We start from the raw sequence: 23,705 nt of genomic DNA, 5'->3' as shown, positions 1-23,705 counted from the left end.
CTGAGGCAATTGGAGGATGGATGGTGGCTAATGGATTGAGGTTGAATCCTGACAAGACAGAAGTACTATTATTGGGGGACAGGGGGTGGGCTGGTGTGGAGGACTCCCTGGTCCTGAATGGGGTAACTGCCCCTGAAGGACCAGGTGTGCAGCCTGGGAGTCATTTTGGACTCACAGCTGTCCATGGAGGCACAGGTCAATACTGTATCCAGGGCAGCTGTCTACCAGCTCCATCTGGTACGCAGGCTGAGACCCTACCTGCCTGTGGACTGTCTCGCCAGAGTGGTGCATGCTCTAGTTATCTCCCACTTGGACTACTGCAATGCACTCTACGTGGGGCTACCTTTGAAGGTGACCCAGATACTACAACTAATCCAGAATGCAGCAGCTAGATTGGTGACTGGGGGCGGCCGCTGAGACCATATAACTCTGGCCCAGTACATTTCCGAGCACAATTGAAAGCGTTGGTGCTGACCTTTAAAGCCCTAAACAGCCTTGGCCCAGTATACCTGAAGGAGCATCTCCACCCCCATCGTTCTGCCCGGACACTGAGGTCCAGCGCTGAGGGCCTTCTGGCGGTTCCCTCACTGCGGGAAGCAAAGCTGCAGGGAATGAGGCAGAGTGCCTTCTCAGTAGTGGTGCCCACCCTGTGGAACGCCCTCCCATCAGATGTCAAAGAGATAAACAACTGCCTGACATTTAGAAGACATCTGAATGGATTGCTCTTATGTCAGAGGAGCTTTCAGTCACGAATTCTCACCTGCATATTAAAGTGACACAGCCAAGGCACAGATTTATTATCTCATCTGTTGTTTGTGAAACTTGGCCTTAGCCACCGAGACTTGACCATCAAACTTAACAGCCCTGAAATATCTCCAAGCATTGTGGAAAATGCAAAAGAAAAATATATCTGCCAGATGTCAAAGGGATAACAGTTTCAGCACCAGGCAAGCTTCCCTGGAGACGAGAGGCCACTGGTGAAAATCGGAACCAGGTATTCCAAATCATAAGGCTAAACAACATTACAATAATAAGTAGAAAAGAACATTTTTTTTAAGCTCATGCTTCTGTTATGCAATGGATACCAATTTCCCCTGGCTTTAAAAACACTTCTATATGATGGCAGGAGACGTTGCCTTGGAAACTAGTGTGATCATAAAGCAATAGGCCACAGCTTCTCAAATGTTACCATGTGTGGTGGTGGCGGCGGCGGGGGAATTGCACATCTCTTGTCACAAAAATATCTGCTAAATATTTCCATATAAAGTGTTCTGACCACATATGTTCAAATTAAATTCTTAAGTTAGTGTTGCCAGACATGTGTGTGTATGTAATATGATATGTGTGTTTTCTGTTTTTTAGCATTATCCAGCTGAATTGTTGCAGACTCACTGCCAAATGACAGGCTTAAAAGAGAGCGGGGAGGTTATTTTTAAAAATAGTGAAAGAGGAAATTAGGTGCTCTTGTCTTTTCTTTCTATGAAGATAAAGTGCTGTGCAGGACTTCCCCTTCTCCTCCCCCTGTGTGGCTCCAAAATATGTTCTAGGAGTTCCCCCAAACCTCCGAAACAGTTTTTGAGGATGTGGAGGGGCTGTAGGGGTGAGAAGAGGAGGGGGAAGTTCCATTCTGTGAGGAAGTCTGATGCACAAGCAAAATAGCTGTGTTGGCCATTTTACCAATTTGCAGCTTGCTCTAAAAAGATTCAGCTAGATTACAGTAAGGACAACAAGTGTCAAATACTGAAGGGTTGAAATAAGAGGTTTTGCACAGTGTAGCAAATGTAAAGTATATGCAGTTAAAAAGGTGTTCTGCAAAGAACAGGTTGGATCTATATTTTGTCATTTTTTTAGAGTAAGCTCTAAAACTGAAATCAATGGACCTACCCCAAGTACTTCCTAAACACCCTGTACATGTTTGCTACAGTGTTTGCAAACACATTTATGCTATGTATTCCAGTTCAGGACTGGGGTAGTGAAAAGGTCTTTGTTGAAGGAATATAACTTATTTATATCTAGCTGGAATGAGTACTACTTTGTATGGGACTTGTGGGAAAGATGTGCAGAATTAGGACCTTTTCACAGATTGGCCTGGACTCAAGAGTAAGCAGTTCCCAGGTCCAGAAGATGGGGACTCCACCAGTTCTAGACAAACTTCCACTCCCTCTGAAGGAAGAGATACATAGTTTGAAGGTGCACTTAGATCCAACTTCGTCACTGGAGGTCTAGGTAACTTCCATGGCAAGGAGCACCTATTATCAACTTAGGATGCTACACTAACTATGCCCTTTCCTGAGCAGGTATAACTTGATCATCATGATGCATGCATTAATAACCTCAGCACTGGTTTCCAATAATGCACTTGAGGCTGGAGTGGAAATTAAAGCTGGTGCAGCAAACCAGGTTGCTGAGTGAAACACCTGGATGAATACATATTACACCTGTGTGCTGACAGAACTATACTGGCTGTCCATCAGCCACCAGGACATTTCAGTCCTCTTCGTTCCATATAAAGCCTTGAAAAACTTGGGATAAGATAACCTGAAAGAGCGCATGCACCTGTATAGACCTATAAAGATCACTAGATCATTAGGGAAATTTTACTCACAGCATCACCCCCTACAGAATATCACAGGGCAGTGACCAAGGCATTTTTCTGACATTGCCCCTGCATTATGCTATGCCCCTTTCCCCTTGCCATATGTGAAGAATCATCCATCTGTTACTTCAGACATCTTGTAAAGAGATAGCCTTTTGCCCAGGCTTTCCCTGACCCATAAGATTAGAATCTGCTTTACTGAATTCCTGTTTGTATCTGTTTTCAGAATACTGTTTTACTGGTTCTTGTGCTGTGTCTGTTTTCAGGATACTGCTTCACTGTTTTTATGGCGTATTTTTTGTATATATTTATATGGTAGTTTAAAGAAGCTTTAAAATGTTTTAAATGATTAAATAATGTACAAATGGAAGAAGAAAATTCATAGATGGAAAGTTTTCAATCTTTTCTTTTCCCCGTACCCCTAAAAAAAAAGTCTCCGGAGACTGAACAATGTGGATTGGGCACAGGAGGCCTCTTGGGGAAGCACATCCCACCCTAACTAGCCCAAAACTGTTCAGACAAAACACCTGTATCAAGAGCAAGAGTCTGCCAGACATAACCATCTTTCCAGCTGATACTGTAGTTCAGTGACCCTGAAACAGGAGACTGCCTCTTCTTATGAAGCAATGCAAAGAGTAGTCTAGGTGAAGACTAAAGTACCTGCTAAAGACATAGATTTCAAAAGAGGGCTCTAGACACATTAAAGCCATACAGCATGGGTAGGCAAACTAAGGTCCAGTGGCCGGATCCGGCCCAATCACCTTCTAAATCTGGCCTGCGGACGGTCCGGGAATCAGCGTGTTTTTACATGAGTAGAATGTGTCCTTTTCTTTAAAATGCATCTCTGGGTTATTTGTGGGGCCTGCCTGGTGTTTTTACATGAGTAGAAAGTGTGCTTTTATTTAAAATGCATCTCTGGGTGATTTATGGGGCATAGGAATTCGTTAATATCTCCCCCTCCCCCCCAAAAAATATAGTCTGGCCCCCCACAAGGTCTGAGGGATAGTGGACCAGCCCCCTGCTGAAAAAGTTTGCTGACTCCTGCCATACAGGATTTGCCAAGATGACACCTTTGAAAGGAATATAGAATAAATATATTTCAAATAAATATATTTGAAAATGGCAAAGTTTTGCAAGAGGCTAATGATTACCGTGAGCCAATTTGACAGCTGACCCAGAGGAAGCAGAGTGGGCCCAGTCAGAGAGTAACCAGCAGGCATTTGAGAAGATTAGGATATAAGATAAGATAAGGACACAGCAGTCCAGAGCCTTCGACTGAAGCACTCAAGTACCAGCTGGCATTACAGTGTGACACATCGGAGACAAAGGTAGCAGCTGCCTGGTTAGAGGAGTCTCAGACAGCACCAACTGCATTTACGACAGTCAGAAACAGAAAGAGAAGATGCACCAATTGAGGGTGACTCATTGGTCACCCTCTTTGGGATGGGACCATTCAATCAGTTCACATTTGACCAGACTGAGCAACATGCCAAAGCCATTACTGTGGGCTGAAGTCAGCAACTTGTGATTGTTCCCTCCATCTGTGTCTTCGCCAGTATCATTGAGTTGTCTCCCATCTGCTTCCATAGTTCTCCCACTCAGTTCAATCTGCACTAATGGTGAAGCTTTACCTTGCGACACATTTACTTTCCTGGTAAAGGTCCTCTGGAAGCACATTTTGCCATCTGGAATTTTTGGAATATAAAGATGTGAGGTGTTTTCAAAATGAATCAAATAATTTTGCAGCACCAGCCCAAGACACTTTGTTGTCTGACCTGTAACAGCAAATGGCGTTTGTAGCACCCAAGGCCGGTCTAGTTAATTTTGCACCTGAGCCAGGAAATCCCACAAGACAAAAGATACAATGTTAATAAAGAAATAAAATTATTTACAATTTGCTACCCTTGGACTGCAAGAAGATCAAACCTCTCCATTCTTAAGGAAATCAGCCCTGAGTGCTCACTGGAAGGACAGATCATGAAGCTGAGGCTCCAATACTTTGGACACCTCATGAGAAGAGAAGACTCTCTGGAAAATACCCTGATGTTAGGAAAAATGGAGGGCACAAGGAGAAGGGGACGACAGAGGACAAGATGGTTGGACAGTGTTCTTGAAGCTACCAGCATGAGTTTGACCAAACTGCGGGAGGCAGTGGAAGACAGGAGTGCCTGGCGTGCTCTGGTCCATGGGGTCACGAAGAGTCGGACACGACTAAATGACTAAACAACAACAACCCTTTCATGACACCCCAAAGCAGCTGCCCGAGGTGGCTGCCCCACTCTACCTAACGGTAGGTCTGGATATCTGGTGGTTTATAATCTTCCTTTTACCTGATTTTCTCAAATAAGTTTATGGCGCCAGGGTCACCCTCTCCCAAGAAATGGGTGCTGCCAAGGTTCTTGAAGATTGAGACACAGTAAAGCAAGAAAACTGTAGCAAGCAGCTGACATCATTGGCAGTAATGTATTATTAAAATATCAGTAAATGCAAGAGCAGCAACAAATGTTCACTGGCTGATCTCACTCTGTTGGGCTGCTAGTCAAATGCAGGAAATTTTCAAAGCTTTCAGTTCCTAATGAGTCTCTCGGGTTCTCTATGAATGAGTTTTCAAAAGTATGTGCAGGAGGTGCAAAGAAGAGGGAATCAAGGGAGTTTTAAAGGACCGGTGGTGATATCAAGCAGTCTGGACCATCTAGGGAATACGGTAATGCCTTAATAATACACAACTCAGAAGTACTTTACTGGTAGCATAGAAGGTCTCACTTCTTGGCCATTCCACTCTATGTTCACCCAGAACTGAACAATGGCTGCTATGGAGGAATGTGTTTGCATTTTGCATTTTCTGTTTTTTATATTGTGATTTTATGTTGGGAACTGCCCTGAGATCTATGGGTATAGGGTGGTACACAAATTTTAAAAATAAATAAACAAACATGTTCACATAGCAATTACATGAGGAAGAGTATCTTCATAGGTCAAGTTCTGGAATTGCTTCTAATACCTGTTTTGTTGTTTTGGAGTTGCTTCTGATACCTGTTTTGTTGTTTCTCTGGGAAAAAGCACTACAGGTGAAAGCACTACAGCTTAAGAACAGTAGTTTCACGTGTACAATTTAAGAGCAGAATTTCTACCCTTTTGTTTTCACATCTCTGTGCTTGACAATCAGAATGTGGGAGGGAATCTATGGCTTGTCAGTTTAGAAACAAGTTATTCTGGAACCTGGTCTTAGAAATAATGAGTTCTACTTAGCCACTTCTTTCATTACATAAATAAAATGCTAGCATAGTATCAATTGAATGCTTTTCCAGGTGTCCAGTTGTTTTAATGAGCTGCTTTCATTTTACTGGGCAGCATTTTAAAACTCTTAATAGTAGAATATGCTAGAAATCTAAATAAAAAATTACTCTTCCATTACTCATTATTTAAAAATAAAATTGTGTAAAATGAATATAAACCAGATTGTTCTAAAAGACAAAGATGCCCAGAAAGTCAGATCAAATAGGGTTTGGATGATTTTTCTAGCACCACCACATATAAGATTTCATTAAAAATGACACTGCATGAGACTAGCATAATGCAACTTGAATCTTTGCAATCATTTATAGGTTATTTGATGCCACTGGAAATTTCTCCTTCTTCCCAGTCAAGGGATTCTTAAAGCAGGTTGTGGAAACAAGTCATGCACACAAGTGGTTGACTCATCTCAAAATTTATATTCCCGACTGCCACTGCAAATCCTCCTTCCCCAAATCCAAGACTGGATTACTGTGCCTTCTCATCCCTCTGCATGCGATCAGCCCTCCAAGGAAATACCTCCATGATCTGCCCAGTTCACATGTTTGTACATTTCCCAGAGGATGGAGAACTTGTGGCTTTCCTGTTTAGGGAAGTTTTTAATGTTTGAAGTTTTATTCTGTTTTTAATGTTCCGTTGAAAGCCGCCCAGAGTGGCCGGGGAAACCCAGCCAGATGGGCGGGGTGGAAATAATAAATTATTATATTGTTATTATTCCAGATGTTGTGGACTACAAATCCCATCATCCCTGACCATGCTGGTCAGGACGGATGGGTACTGAAGTTCAACATCATCTTGGAGGGCCACAAGTTCCAGCAATTGAGGATCTACCACTGAAAGTCACAGGAAGATCACTCCTTCTTCAATGTTCAAATCAGTCCAAGATCCCCACCTCAAAACAGAACAATTCTTTCCTTTTCTTTTTTAAAGCTTGCTTAAATGTGCAGTTATCCTTTTTCTAGGATGACTGATGAAAGGAGAGGAATATTCAGTACCCATATAAAATAAAGTCTACAGAATTATCCTCAAAGCCTGGGCAGCCAGTTTTGCTCCAAGAGAAAAGGGGAATAGTATTTCCAATTCTCAGCTTCCACCTCCTTCTCTACCATATTGCAAAGCAACAGACTTTGAGGGTCATACCATGTCCATCTACTGGAACAGACAAACCTCACTAACACCACTTAATCCCTCAAAGCTCGTTTCCCAAAATCTTTATTAAGGGATACACCAAGGCCATCTGAATGCATGTCACGATAAAATGCACTGTCTAACTTAATTCTTCTATCTTACGGGAAAAGCCAGATCATTGAATAATCAGATTTAGCTATCAGTACAGCAGAGGATCTAAGGTTTTAAACCAATTTAAAGCCTGCAAATACCATATGCCAGCTGACAAAATAAAGCAGCATAATTGATTCTAATACTCACCCGCTATAAACACCAGCATGACAAAGAGAAATGGTTGTATCAAGTCTTAACACAATGGCAACAGGTCGCCTGCGCTTCAGGCCCTATGCCTGGAATGACACATAACAGTCAGCACAGCCATCCTGCTATCAAATCCTTCCTAAAGGATTTTCACCCATTTAAGTCCCCCACACAGCCTTTAAAAAAATGACAAAAAATGTTTTATTAATTCCACTTTCAATTACAGGGCAATATGTTGCTCTTGAGAATGACTATGAGGCATACCTGTTGAATACTATGTAGTAGTCCCATCAGTTACAAATCTGCTGATTAGAGACTGGTACTATTTTACAAGGCCTGGCTCAAGTAAAATTGCCCCTACCTTCCTTTATTCTACTTGCACATGAGCAGGTTCTTGTGTTTAAAAAAGAACACCTATAAGCAACCTAAATACAAAGGCAACCTGAACACCATACAGGTTTTGGTGTCCAATGCATTTTTGCATTGCTTGTTGACGATGCGTTTATCTATATGCACTCTGTTGCCATAATTTTCCACATATACAATGTCGATAGCTACCTTCCATTTACCTCTTCTCTTAGGGCAACCCCCTAAAAAAAAAGGCAGGTCCAGTTTGCACATAACGCTTGACATCAACAAATCATTGTGCAGACTCTGTAGAGAAGAGCACAGTCATTTTGCTTCTCCTCCAGTCCTGCCGTTACTACTTTACTGTAGGTTAAGCTATGGTTTGGCTTACAATTAAACCGCAATCCCAGGTTCAGATACAGCTCCCCCAGACAAACCACAAGTGGTAAGCCACAAAACAAACCTTGACTACAGGGTCATAGCCAAGACAGGGTCATAGAGACGTAGCTCAGTGGTAGAACATGTGCTTTGCATGCAAAAGGTTCCAAGTTCAATCCCTGGCATCTTCAAGTGTGGCTGGAAAATACCCATTGTCTGAAATCCTGGAGGGCCATTACCAGTCAATGCAAAGTACACTGAACTAGATGGATGAACTGTCTGACTTGGCACAAAGCAGCTTCCTATAATGATTATAATTCTGACCACATGCACATTAGCTAGCCTGACACTGAACTACACATGGCTATTTTGTTAAGCTACTTGATGATAGCAATATGTGTATGTGTGTGTGTTTTGTTGAGAAGGCCGCAGGACACAAAGATTCAGACCACACAGGAAACCTGGCATAGACTCAGCAGAGACTACTTAAAAAAAACAAAAACCCATTGCTGGTTAATTACAGTGAAACCTGGAACCAGAAGGTGAAGAAAGAGCAAATGGTTACATTTTCAGTTCAATGAGCTTTACAGTTTGTTTCATTATACAGTCATACCTCGGGATAAATGTGCTTCAAGTTAAGTATTTTCGGGTTGCGCTCCACAGCGACCCGGAAGTAAAGGAGCGCGTTACTTCCTGGTTTCGCCGTGTGCACATGCGCAGACGGTCAAAATGACGTCACGCGCATGCACGGAAGTGGCGAAGCGCGACCTGCACGGATGCAGGTTGCGTTCGCTTCAGGATGCAACTGGGGCTCCGGAACAGATCCTGTTCGCATCCTGAGGTACCACTGTATTTGAGATGCTACCTCGAGGGATTCCTCCCATTTTTTTGGCTGGCTGAAGGTGGGGGATTACAAAATAAATAGCAAAAAGTATATTAAGAATATGGCTTAGCACATGCATAAAACCATTTTCATGCCTACTACTCTATGAGTTAAGCAATACAGGACTCTTGCTACAGTACTCTGCTTTATGTTGTCCATCTCCAAAACTACTGCATGCATGTATGTTCCCTAGACTTCATGCCAAATAGTTGGGAGAAGCTGTATAGCTCAATAGCAGCTTTCAGGTTTGGTAATGCACAGTAGATTTAATCCTAGGCCTTTCCAGATGTAAGAACTCAGGGAGCAAGGCTGGAAAGACCATGAGAAACCATCAGAGTCAGCCATCCAGGACTAGATAGTTGGTTCAAAGTAGTACAATGCTGCTCCTTCTGAAACCTTGCTTTCCACAAGCAGCCTTGAACTCAGGGACTTAGTAAACCAATCAGATGCTTACCAAATGCATCAACATGCAAAAGTATCCTGGGAGACACGACACAGGTACAAGCGTGTCAAGAACATTTTTGGAATTCATTTTAAAAAACCCAGCCATCCCCATCTTAATTCAAATCTCTCTGAATCTACACAATTAAAGCCTTTAATTAGGAGACAGTTTTCACAGGAGAGAGAAGTAGCTTTTTATAGAACTAAATAACTTTACGATGAGCACATCTGCATTGGAAAGGTCAGCTATTAATTTTGTGGGAGCTGCTTGTCATTCTATCACCTGGAAGAATAGCTTAGAAGAATCCAAGACTTAATTATAGCAACAATTCAGTCTCCCTCCTTTTGTGGGCTCGTAAATTTAGGCAAGTGCAACAGTCTACAGAGCATACTGTTTGAAGATGTCTATTGGCTAACTCAATGAAACACTCCATCAGTGCTTCCAATATGCTTTTTTGATGAGCACGAAGCACTTCCAGTGTTTACAGATTAGACATCCTTAACAGGAATTTTGTTTGATTTAAATTGATTTCGCTGTGTCCATTCACAATGAGCACGGTCTGAAGTGAAGATAATGACATTAGCATGACTTGGGCATTGACAATTATATTAGTCACCGTGAACAGAAACTAAATATTCAGAGAACAGAAAAGGCTTCAAGGGAATTTATTCTCTCCTTATGAGTAAGCCTTCATAGACCATTTCCAGGAGAACACATCATTTATTTAGGAGGCATACGGTCACATTGACACAAACAGAAAAAAGGGAGGGGAGGGGGAGAATTCTCTCTATGAAAGCCAGATATATAAAATGGAATGTTTACCCATTCACTACTAGGACAGATGAAACTGCCTTATACAGGCCACACCATCTATCCAGCCAGTGTTTCTGTTTTGAATAACAGAAGTTCTCAAAGGTCTCAAGTAGAGGAAATAACAAATGGAGAGAGTGTTGTTGCATCTGGGTCCTGCATATGGGCTTCTGATAGACATCTGTCTAATCAGGATGTGGAAGAGGATGTGGATGGGGCTTCTGACCTGGTCAGCAGGACTTTTTTTATGTATCCTCAACATCAAGTGGTTTGTGAGTACCTGATGCTAAAGTGAAGCTAAGCAGGTGTGGATCTGGTCAATCCCTTGGATGGAAAATAATTGCAAACCTCATATAAAGAGTAGAACAGACATAAAATAAAACCATTTTAAAGGCATGCAGATCAGAAGCAGTCACACAAGAATTGTGATGCAATCAAATGGTGACTGCTAATTCAGAAGTAGAAACCTCATTTTCAAACTGACTGTACATTACTGATATTTTATGGCACTCTTCAGAGTACTTTCTTTTCAAAGTGGGAATACACACTTGTAGCAATCAAAAATACATCTAAGAATTTCCTTGATTCCATTTATGTGCTGGCAGATTTACAAATGCATATTTAACAGAATCACGTTAAACACACTATGCTCTAAATAATGCATACTGAGTCTGTGATCAAAGTCTTTTTATTATAAAAGATGGAGAAATATATGTAATTTTAGTATTACACTGAATTTGATTTTACGCTAATAGATTCTGCCTTATTTTTATTTATTTAGCTCATTTATATACCACTCCATGTATCAAAGAAATCTCTGAGCATCCACATTTTAAAACAGCATCAACCAATTAGATATAAAGTCACTAACAGTAAGCACCATATACAAATACCAGCACGTATACAAATACCATTCACATTGTTGCAGGTGTTAGAAAAGCACAGAGTCTAGGTCTTTAACGCAGTAAGACAAATAAGATGAGCAAATGAATTGGCCTTCTACCAGATGGTACTCAGTTTTAGAGAAAACCCTTTCTTGAATACATTGCTCTTGAATAAATGAAAATAATTGTTCTAATGTGGTGTCTACTTCCACAGCTTTAACCACCATTAGGCACATTTCAGTGGAAGAATTTCCCACAAGGGAGTTCTGAAAAGATCATAACACACACACATATTGCCCTTGCTCATCACATCTGCACCATTTAGAGCTTAGCATTTGAGATATTCCCTTATTCCAACCTCTCCCCTCTTAAAAAGCAACAACTTGCATTCTGTTCATCGACTTCTTAAAACAAAATAGTAGAAAACTTTTCACTTAATTGTCTTGTCTCCTCCCCTAATTCAGCCATAGGTTCTTCCAGGTGGGTCTTTATTTTGGGGATTGCTGCTGTTCACGCATGTATGCTTTTTTTTTTTTTTTTTGGCAGTGTCCAATATCATTGGCATCAAAATGACACTTCACATTTTCTCACCATTTAATGTGAATTTTCCCTATTCCCCCTCACAGAGCTCCAGTTCCCACAGTTCCCTTTGAAGAAAGACTGTTAACTCATTCTGAGAAATGGAGCTCTGTGAGGGGAATGGGGGGGGGCTCCAAACAACTCTCAGCACCATTAAATGGCAGTTCCTGAGATTCTTTACCTGTTTAAAGTGCTATGGCACTGCTTTAAAAGTATAGTGCAGGTGAAGACTATGAAGATTCCTCCCCTTGTCCCCTGCTTATGAGTAGGGCTGTTCCAAGCTCTCCTAGTTAGTCTCCACAATATGAAAATACAGACACCCATCCAATATGGCAGTGCTGTTAAAAAAAATATCCAATTCTTTTGAGAATTATAATAACATCAGTAGGGTATGATCCCTTTTATCAACCTACAGAGAAACCATGGCTTCAAGTAAAGTCTCCATGCCAAACCTAGATCCAATACCAGACTGAAATACACCTGAATCATACTGCTGGCAAACTCATTCCCCTGGGTGCCAATTCTTATGTAGCCAAATCTGTTTCTGAAATTGCTTAACACCATTTAATCTACAACTTCGACAGTGCTTTTCCTCAAGATGCCATGCCTAAAAAGAAAGAAGGTATTCAATAGGGATGGGAGAGGAAAAATAAGTCTAGGATGGGAATCTGTGCACAATAAACATTTTGTTAAGGCAGCCTGGCTCTTTCCCACTCACTAATCTTGAATATAAATGTGCACAATAAAACATAGCTGCTGTCTTAGCCAATTACTTTGAAAATCTCAGCACCGCTTAAGCATATGATGCTTAAGTGTATACTTTAGCATTTCGTCTTCAAAGGACTCCAATTATGCTCTCCACAGAGAATTTCCCCCTTTTACTGTAGTTAACAGGGGCAAGTCAGTGCTAAGTCAGCTTCCAGGAGGGATACTGGTTCACAGATATGGTAGATTAAAAGTGTTTCTTAAGTGAGGAAAGGGCTGCCAGGGCCGGCCCAGCAACAAGTCACAGTGAAATATGTGCTTCTGGTAGCAGACCAGGAAGGGTGACAAATTGCACCCCATCAGCCACACATAGTGGGGCCCACTGAGGTCACAACTATTGGGCCTGCTCAACTATTGGTCAACTCTCAGCTGCAGCTGCGACTGCTACTGGTATGTCAGCGTGGCATAGCAGTTAAGAGTGTTGGACTGTGAGACCAGGGTTCAAATCCCTGCTCAGCCATGAAACTGACCAGGTGACGTTGGACCAGTCATAATCTCTCAGCCTAACCTACCTCATTGGGCTGTTGTGAGTATAAAAAGGGAAGGAAGAGAACGACGTGTGCCACCTTGAGCTTCTTGGAAATGTGGGATACAGAGGGAATAAATATATAAATCCCACTAGTGCAGCCAGGCCACCCACCTCAAAGTATAACACTGCAGGGTGAGAATGGCCCCCCAAATCCTGTGGTGGAAGGAAAGGAGGGAGGGGGCTGTCGAGGAGATAGCAAGGGAGCTGCAACAGAAGGAGGCAGCACAATGTATAATCATAGAATTATATACAGTGGTGCCCCGCAAGACGAATGCCTCACAAGACGGAAAACTCGCTAGACGAAAGAGTTTTCCGTTTTGGAGGTGCTTCGCAAAACGAATCTACTATGGGCTTGCTTCGCAAAACGAAAATGTCTTGCGAGTTCCTGCGGTTTCCCCCCTTTTTTTCTAAGCCGCTAAGCCGCTTATCAGCTGATCCGATAAGACGCTAAAAGCCGCTAATAGCGCTAATCCGCTAATCCGTCAATGGGCTTGCTTCGCAAGACGAAAAAACCGCTAGACGAAGAGAATCACAGAACGGATTCTTTTCGTCTTGCGAGGCACCACTGTAGTTGGAAGGGACCAAGGGGGTTGTCTAGTCCAACCCCCTGCAATGCAGAAATCTTCTGCCCAACATGGGGTTCAAACCCATAAACCTGAGATTAAGAGACTTATGCTTTACCAACTGAGCTATCCCAGCTGTAGTGTTGCACTAGGACAGGGACAGGCTTTGTGACCAGTGCGTCACTTTCCATTTTATGTTAGTTTAAAATCATTTATAAAATTTTTAATTTTTTTTTTTAAATCACTTAAGCTGTGTGCATTACAAAACAAACAAAATCATTAAAATGAAACAGCGGTGTTGAAACAGGTAAACACGCATAAAAAATAATGAAACAAAAATGCAAGGGAGCCAAACATATAACAGGAACCAGGCTTATAGGTTAGTGGAAGCATGGGCAAAAAGATAAGTCTTAACAGAACATCTGAGGCAAGTGGTGACAGTTGCATAAGGCAGATTGAAGGGTGTTCCCAGGCTACAGTGGCAACAGTATTATGGGAAACAGAAGTGGGGACACACAAAAAGAAGTGGGGTGGCAACACACACCACGCCCACAGATGTCAGTGAAATTCAGAGCAACATGGCAATACAGTGGTACCTCAGGTTACATACGCTTCAGGTTACAGACTCTGCTAACCCAGAAATATTACCTCGTGTTAAGAACTTTGCTTCAGGATGAGAACAGAAATCGTGCGGTGGTGGCACAGCATCAGCGGGAGGCCCCATTAGCTAAAGTGGTGCTTCAGGTTAAGGACAGTTTCAGGTTAAGAACAGACCTCCGGAACAAATTAAGTACGTAACCAGAGGTACCACTGTATACCCATCAAGAAGCCACAGTTCCATAATGCAACAGGTAATGCAGTATAAAAGGAACATTAGAAACCAGGACAGAAGTGCTAGAATCTGGGAGGATATTGGTTTCTTCTTGTTCTTTTTTATTGTGTATTTTGTGTATTTTTATATTGTGAACTGCCCTGAGATCTACAGATGAAGGGAGCTTTACAAATATAAAAAATAATAATTATAAATAATAATTATAATCAGGTGGATTAACACAATAATTCCCACATCTAAATATGCCCTAAGTATTAACATAATGCAGTTTTTGACTAAATGTTGTTTTCTTTTAAGTTGGCACAAGTAACAAGTTTTCTGCACGAACTCTAGAACCTCAGGCATGAGCATTCTTGACCTCCTCTGTTCCATTTCCAGGAGATTTTCCCACAACTGTTGCAGTGTACATTTCCTTATAAAGAAATGATGACTAAGCAAGTGCTGGATTACTTGACTGGCATAGTACAATGGACCCTTGTATGCTTTTTTCTTGGTTGTGAAAGGGAAAAACCAATGCCACCACAGTCCAGTAACTCACTTAACATCTCTTAAACTACATTCTATAATGTTTCACAGTGATTACCCTACCCTTCTCTCAGCAGTCCATTGAGGCACAAACCAGCATTGCCTAATTCACAAAGGCCAAATTAAAAGAACTAAGCTAGACGTTATGAGAAGATACAGTCAAGATCACACAGAGTCGTGCTTTTTCATGCTAGTAAATGGTGACAGAGAGGGGGATGAGTCTATTTTGAAATGTTTAATTCTTACCCACTGCTCCATTTTTTCAGATTAAAATCTCCCTGCAAAGTTGGCAATCTGTGGAAGCTAGCTTTCTACAATAGCTGTAAGTGCTCTGGATGCAGAGAGGGATATGAAACCCATCTAGGGATTCAAGGAAGCACATCACAGGATGCAGGAGACAAGAAAAGTAAATGATTTTTGTCTTCTACCAGACAAAGGTTGGAAGGAACAATCAGAAATATATTAGAAGTGAAGAGATATTGGTATGAGTATAGAGGGGGAATAAACCAACCTTGAATTAACAATAGAAGGACAACAGTACAAATAACATCAAAATTCTGGCAGTTAAACTGTTGGGACACAGGTGAGAGGAAATTACCAAAAAGAAGAGAGGGGGCAACACAGAAATTTGCAGTAACCAAGCCATGATCTGGCTGTAGCAGAGAGGATGAAAACTGAATGTATTTATATATTCTTCTCTATATAATAAAAAGCTAAAGCTGTCACCATGCAGCTCCCATCTGGTACCATGTGCTGTCTTCAACATGAAGTTCCAGATTCATTGTAGTAATTTAGAATAGCTATTTTATTAACAAGCCCACCCTCATATAGCCTTCTCCAGCTGAATAAACCAACTGGCAGACCTGTTCTTAAATTTCCACTCTTCTCAAAGTTACATATTGTCACAGGTATGTGTTCAAAAAAAAAGGCTGCTGAATAGGAGGCAGGAGGAAACACAGAATGGGGGGGGGGGTTCCATGTGTAAGGGGGAGGTGAAAAAGGAAGGAGGAGGAGGGTGGAGGAAAGGGTTGAAGATAAGAATTGGTGGTGGTTACCAAAAAAAGAGAGGAAGGAATAGGAGGCCTAGGAATGGGGGTAAAGATGAGAGTGGAGATACAAAAGGGGTTACGCAATAGGAGGAGATGATGCCATAATGCAGGGCTGCAGAACAGAAGACAGAAGTAGCTCCAGAAATGGGGTTAGGAAGGAGAAAGGGGAGCTTAGCAATTGCATGGGATAGGAAGGGAAGCCTCTAGGACAGCCTTTCTCAACCGTGGGTTGTCAGATGTTGTTGGACCACAGCTCCCATCATCTCTGACCACTGATTAGGAATGAAGGGGGTTGCAGTCCAACAGCGTCTGATGCCCCAGGGTTGACAAAGGCTGCTCTAGGGTATTAATGTGGAGTGATGGGGGTGAGCAGATCAAGTGCAGCCCCTAGTCTAACAAAGTTCTCAGGACATGACTGCAGGACATCAGTACAGATAGTGGGAAACCAAGGCAGATATGTACGCATACCAAAATATTTATTCTTCTCCAAAGAAAGACAGCTTCATCCTTATCGTTTCACATACATGGACACCCATTCAAAATGGCTTCTTCAGCTAAACTGCTTCAGTAGCAACAAAATACTGACATTTTATTTCAGCCAGTCAATTAAAAACACACATACACACCCCTCATAACAGTATGTATTGGCTGCTCTTCATGAGTTGCGCTCTCATATAGGTTCATTTTTATTATTCCAATACAAAATGGAAGAAATTTATTTTAAATTTTGACTTCCTTTGCCAGAAGTACACTGGAATTAAGTTAAATCACTGAAAATACATAGTGACATGCATGGCCCACAGCTGCTAATTTTACATTTCTGTTTACTAAGATGACCCGGATTATAGCTTCTCCTTCCAACCCCCTGCAAGTTTATTATAAGGAATACGTCAGTGAGCAAGAGGTAAATTTCATGGTAATCCCAAATGATGAAAGCAAGCCAACATTTTATTCCAAGATAGCCCATTATACTTGATACATGCTACTTATTTATTTTAAATATCACATTTTGTTTATTTTCAGGCTGCCAAATACAGGAACCTCATCTGAAAGGAACGTGGAAAAACCTTCCACTGTTATTTTTGTAAAGTGTCAACTGGCAATGCTTAATCAGCCCCAAGTAATTTTGCCTCGTTTAGAGCAACAATGCTTTCCTCTGCTTACTTCCAAAATAAAACAGGCCAATTAATTCAATGGCTAGGAAGCATGCTAGCTTTGACACCAGCTCACAGTAAAATCTGAGCTATGCTTGTTATAGCCTATGTATTAACACTGCAAAATAAATATAATAATGCTATACCACTTCAGCATTCTTTCAGAAATGAGATTCTCTCAAGCACCACCAACCTCCTCTTCTGCATACACACAGCCATTTTTGGCCGCAGAATTTATTTCTATTGTATAACTACTGCTTATTATGCAAGTTATATAGATTTGCAGCATGATTAATTTGTGACACCTTACATTTTTTAAGGAAGGGTGGTGATTTGGAAGCAGTTTTTAAAAAATAAAAAAATAAGGTTTGTTAATATGAGGACCTCATCTGAAGCAATATGAAAATCTTCCACTGTCTACCAGTGCCAGGAATCAAATCCTTGGGTAGCAGCAGCAACCTTGCAGTTCTTTGTGCTAAAGAAGCTAGTTCCTTAGCAACCAATGAAGACAACTGTGTTGCCAAGGAAATGTGAAAGACATTTATAAAAAGTATGAAAGAAAGCAACAGCAGAAGAAGCCACACACACACACACACACACACACACACACACACCCTTCTAGTCATTTTTTTACAACAACAAAATATTTCCCTTCTTAAATGGGGCTAATGCTGGGTCTATGGAAAGTTGCTTTACCTTACTGTGGGTTTCTTTGTTTTGACAAATGTCTATACAAATACAGAACTTTCGGCCTATGCCACCATCTCTCAAGTAGTAGTGGAATTCCAAAAAGGAGATGTCTCAGTAGTAAATCACATGCTTTGTGTACAAGAGGTACAAGATTTCCTTTCTGGGCAGCCAATAATGAGTAAAGTGGTACCTTGGTTCTCGAACTTACCGGTAATCCATTCCAGGAGTCTGTTCAACTCCCAAAACCATTGGAAAACCAAGGCACGGCTTCCAATTGGCTACAGGAGCTTCCTGCACTCAATCGGAAGCCACATCAGACATTCAGCTTCTGAAAAACGTTCGCAAACCAGAACACTCACATCCGGGTATGCAGTGTTCAGGAGCCAATTTTTCGGGAGCCAAGCCATTCATCTAGCAAGGTACCACTGTATTGGCCCTCTTCTGTGTGATAGCCCCTCTGATGTTTGAAGAAAGCAAACACACACACACTAGTCTTCTATTCTCCAGGCTAGAAATACCAGTTCCTCCAATCTTTCATCACTGGAATTGTTTTCAATATCCCTGGTAATTTCCACAGTGCTCCTAAACCTGTTCCAATTTATCAACATCCACCTTAAAGTGCAGTACCCAGAATAGGACACAATACACCCAATTAGATCTGGCTGCTTGGAAACTACTGTTATTTTATTGCTAAACCACAGAGCCTAGGACTTGCCGATCGGAAGGTCAGCGGTTCGAATCCCTGTGACGGGGTGAGCTCCCGTTGCTCGGTCCCTGCTCCTGTCAACCTAGCAGTTTGAAAGCACGGCAAAGTGCAAGTAGATAAATAGGTACCACTCCGGCGGGAAGGTAAATGGCATTTCCGTGCGCTGCTCTGGTTCGCCAGAAGCGGCTTAGTCATGCTGGCCACATGACCCGGAAGCTGTACGCCGGCTCCCTTGGCCAGTAAAGCAAAATGAGTGCCGCAACCCCAGAGTCGGCCATGACTGGACCTAATGGTCAGGGGTCCCTTTACTTTTACCTATATCATGCTAGCCATGTTTGCAAGCTGGCCACAACCCCCTCCCCCCAACTGGCTGTAGCCATTTACTCTATAATCATCACAATAACTGGTATGGCAAAAGAAACAGTTGATATAATTGTGCTGTTCCTTCCTGGAGATGTCCAAGATGAAACAAAACAGCCACAATGGTAAGGGATTCCCGAAGCACTCTAAAGTTCAGACTGCAGGCAAGTTGGTAAAAGCAGCAATATCAAGCTGACAAAGTAAAATTGTCTTTTAATTGACCTCCATCTCTTAGCAATTACCATGTCAGATTGCTTTCAACAAGCATGTCCAAGCCATAAACTCCTGCTGACACTGGGAATATAACCCTCCAGGGGAGAACAAATCACATACATTTGAGTTTTCATGCTTTGGAGCTGACTAAACATTTCTACCAATGTTGAGAAATGGGAACATAGGACCGCACTGCCTTACCCAGAGGCAGACTATTGGGCCATACAGCTCTGTATTGTTTGCACTGACTGACAATAGCTTTCTGGGGTTTCAGACAGGGGTCTCTCCCAGCCTTATTTGGGGGTGCAAGGGTCCAAAACTTCTACATGCAAACCAGATGCTCTACCACTGGGCTACAATGTTTCTCCTGAAATTCTTCTGCCTGAAGATGAAAGGCATTTACCAGATTAAGTAGCCTTTATTATAGTTCAAGGTCCAGTGTTGATTACAGCTATACAACATAGAACAAAACCTCCATTGTGGACAAGACTGCATTTGTCCAGATGCGATTTATAGTTTAGGGGTGCTATAGGACACAAGACTGATAACATAAAAATAGATTTGGGAGTGGGACACCATTACAACATCCCCAAAGGCCTCGTCCACAAACCCCTCTGCCTCTCCTAGCTTTTCTAGGTCCATTACCTTGGTCTCAAGGGAACAAACTTGTTCTCAGAGAGACATGAGCTCATTGCATTGAGGACACACCCATGACTTCTGTCCAAAAAGCAGCTCGTCGTACATGGGACAGGCAGAGCAAAACACTGGGAAGTCCCATTATTCCTGGATGCCCATTCTGCAGCTGTTTTTGGATTCAATAACACCTACTTCTGGAAGAGTGAGACTCAGACACTGTCATTTATGCACTGGTGATGTGTGTACCGATATCTGAAAACTCTTCAGAAACTTCAGCTGGTACAAAATCCTACTGCTTGTACCTTGGTGGGATCGTGTCCACACAAGTATTGTCTGTTCTGAACCAGCTACACCAGCTGAGAGTTCATTTCTGAGCCCATTCAAAGCCCTAAATGGCCAGGGAGGCCCTGATTTAGGTGCCATGTGGCATAGAGGTTAGGTTTAGAAGTAAGACCTTTTCCATCACAGTCCCAGTATTATGGCATGCACCCACGCCTGCTTTTTCTAATTAATCAAGAATATTGTTGCAAAGGGTATTTGACTATTGATTCAATTCTGTAGCTGGTTTTCTACAGAGACCCCTTTAGCCAAAAGGCAGGCTGCATGTTTTCTATTTATTTTTTTAAAAAAGAAAACTTACATGTATTAGACATCACTTGGAAAAATCATTCCCTCTCCAAAAAGTGGCATTATTTCTTTTTTTAAAAGAATAAATTGCTCTGAAAACTAACTATAGGCTATTAAAAAGCTGCAAACATGATTAAGAACAGTATCTTACAGTCTCTTTGCCAATTAACATTACATTTTCCAGTCAGATGCTGGCTCCTGTGAATGATCCCGAGAGACACATAAAATATTACAAGCGTATTTCTTCCCCAGCAAGTGAACTGTAATAGTCTAGCTACACAGGACAGTAAGCTCAACAGAATACTTACCTAGCTGACAGAAAGTCTGCATACTAAACTTCAAGGAATGGAAGTAACAGCTATAGCTACAGCTATAGATTTGCTTCTAAAAGGAGTAGTCTCCTGGCAAATACACTAGTCATCCGATGCTGTGTTCTAAAGCAACTGTCCACTTCCTGTTGCTGGAGACCTGCTGACTATGTCCTGAATATGGCTGCCATGTGCTGATACGATGCTGCAACTGACAAGGTAGCTGCAGAACCATGGACAGCTCCAAGTGAGCCATTTGCTCAAAGGAAGGTTGGGAGCATTTTATCCTCTGCATCCAGACTACTTCCTCCAGGCTCTACTCCCTCGAGAGAACTTCAGAGCCTTAAAGGTCCAACCCTCTGCCCTGAAGGCAGGTTCTCCTCCTTGTTCCATAGCCTCCCTTCTGGTGCACTCCCAGCACTGCTGGACTAGTGGTGTGCAGTAGGAGGTATTTTGTTCTTCAGACTCAGGGAAAGGTGTCCACGAGGGTTCAGGCTGCGGGCCCATAGGGCCTGGTAGGTTCTTCTGGAAATTCTCGTCTAACCTCCTCAGGCACAATGGTCTCCCTGTCTTCTGCATTCAGCTCTCAGCCCTGACCCTGACCTGGCTTCCCACCGGATGCAGCTGCCAACCCTGCATTCAGATCACTGCTGGATACTGGGTCGCGGCAAGGGACAGAGTTTCCCATGCCTCGTAACTTCTTGATTGGGTCACTGCAATACATTTACATGACACTGTCCCTGAAGATTTCTCAGAACTCTCCATTAGTAACCTAGCAACTATTTTCAGTTGGTATAAGGAATATGTTTCACCAGTATTCCCTGCAAGTAAATCAGGCAAGATTGTTTTAAATGTGCTGGTTGTAATCTACCCGACCCGAATGGCTTATGACAAGGGTGGGGAACCTCAGGTCCAGGGGTTAAATGCGGTCTTTCAGGGCTCTTTCTCACACCTTCAGGACTATTGCTAGGCCATGCCCTGTGCCAGGTCAATTCTGCTCCACACTCTTTTTCAGGACTTTTATCTGGCTGGAATGTGGCATGCTTAACCATGGCTTGCCTGAGTGGAGAGTGGTGTATGTATAAACCTCTGGTTTATATTGAAGTCACACCCACTTATCCACCCACTTGTCTCTAGCCCTATCAACCACTGGCATGTAGCTCCTGAAAAATTCCCCCCAAAGGAAGTGAGACTCTCCATCTGAAAAAGGTTCCACTACTGGCCTAGGACTTAGTTATTTTCATTTATTTGGCTATGTAGGCCCACCACCACCCTTCAATAATAATAATAATAATAATAATAATAATTTATTATTTATACCCCGCCCATCTGGCTGGGTTTCCCCAGCCACTCTGGGCGGCTTCCAAAAGAATATTAAAATACTATGCTACCATCGCAGCCTACTTGTACACTGCATTGTTCAGCGGCTTTCCTGTGTGTCACGCTACCACCTGAAGTTAGAGAGCAAAGAAGGGTCTTCCATATCACCTTACCATCTGAAGGACAGCAATCAGGGAGAGGGCTCTCTCAATCACAATATGTTACATACAGAATGATCTCTGTGGAAAAACTCCTCTGGCACCAGCATCAGTGTCCTTCTGAAGCTGGGTAGAAACTTTGGGTTGTATCCAGAGTAGCACTAAGATAGAGTCACTTAGTGGTCTTCTTCTTCCACGGGTTAATTATTTTGCTCCAATGGAACATTATGGAACAAGAGAACACATAAGCAGGTTGCTGATAACTTCTTTGTGCAATAGACTGCACAGTCTGTTGCACAATGAGTTTCTGCTAGCACAAATGTTGTGTCGGATTCTTCTGTTGTGCATCCAGTAGTACAAGAGCACTTGCGCCAGCTGCCAGAGAACAATGGACACAGCCCTTTATTTGATCAGACATTCCATTACGTTTTGCAGCTGGTTTAAATTTATCATCTGATGGCTCTCTGATGGATGTCGTCAATGCTACTGATTTTATGGCTGATGCTTTTACGATTTTTGTACCGTGTTTATTCTGAGTTTTATTTCTTATATTGATCTTCGGTTATATGCTGCCCTGGCCCTGAAGGACAGCCAATAACTTGAATGATTGACTGGTGACAGAAAGAAATAAAGGCATTGCTATTGCACCTGGAGATCACATAAATGGAATGAGCCCACATTTAAGAGAGGCCTGCTATTTCTACGGTGAGGATCTGGGCCAGATGTGTTTGTAAAGTGATCAATGGTGCCTTCTATCCTTTTAATCAAAGACTTGACTTACTGGTCCATTATTTTCCTCTGGGTCCTTCCAGTCTATCAGCTTTAAGAAAAATGATTGCTTAACCCAAGTCAAAAGATAATTAAGAATAGTTCAAACTGAGGTTTGACTCTCACTTGATGAGTAAATATCCTTATATCGTTAAGCCCTAAAGCCTTAAAGGAATTCTGAATACTTGAAGCTTCCAAGATGCAGCACTTAACAGAGAAAGAGCAAATCCTCCAGAGAGAGAGAGAGAGAGAGTTGGGAAGACCAACTCATTCTAAGGAGTTTATACTGAACTCTTCTTTCAAAGTCTTATCCTCCTCCACCAGTCTTGAAAATGCTGTGACCTTCTGCCACATTCTCCATAGTTGTGAACTTCCCCCTCCCTGCCAATTTCATACTCCCTCTTTATGCCCTTCTTCCTGTGCATGAAGGACTGTGGGCTACTGTAAAACCACAGTCCTCAAGGAATATTTCCTCCAGTATCTGAACTTCAAGGACTTGTTCCTGCTGAAAATCCTGATTAAAAGTCTCAGAAGCCAAAATTTCATCAAGGAGGAAAAATATCCCTGTAGCAAATGCATTAACCTTCAAAGAGGCTTTGTGGGGTTCTGTAGTAGAAGCAAACCAGGGGGGGCGGAATATGTACCATATGTAAAAAAAAAATAATCATAATAAATTCAGTCAATCAATAAGTTTAGCCAAAGGCCAGGACAATCAGAATAAATTATGTAGGTGGGGGGAAGGGAATACACAGATACAAAAGATCTCATACCATACATTAGTTTTAGAGCAAATATGAAAAAGTGTAATTTAGAACTCATCTTTTACTAATATTGGAGCAGGCCCCTTTTAAGGGGAAGTA

General features: G+C 42.1%; 1 protein-coding gene and 1 long non-coding RNA gene across 5 annotated transcripts in view; one reads left to right on the top strand and one right to left on the bottom strand.

Moving 5' to 3' along the window:
• DCLK1 (doublecortin like kinase 1) overlaps positions 1-23,705 on the bottom strand; it is a 200,507-nt gene that overhangs the window by 153,068 nt on the left and 23,734 nt on the right. The gene's annotated exons all lie outside the window — the stretch shown is intronic.
• On the top strand, positions 15,195-17,258 carry LOC308588882. The gene is made up of 3 exons (XR_014008964.1): positions 15,195-15,262; positions 16,738-16,809; positions 16,929-17,258. It is a non-coding gene; the product is annotated as an uncharacterized lncRNA (long non-coding RNA).

This window comes from Podarcis bocagei (assembly GCF_964188305.1).
Source record: "Podarcis bocagei genome assembly, chromosome: 6".
Lineage (NCBI taxonomy): Eukaryota > Metazoa > Chordata > Lepidosauria > Squamata > Lacertidae > Podarcis > Podarcis bocagei.
Note: the sequence above shows the minus strand (reverse complement) of the source record. Positions and strands in the feature narration are given on the sequence as shown.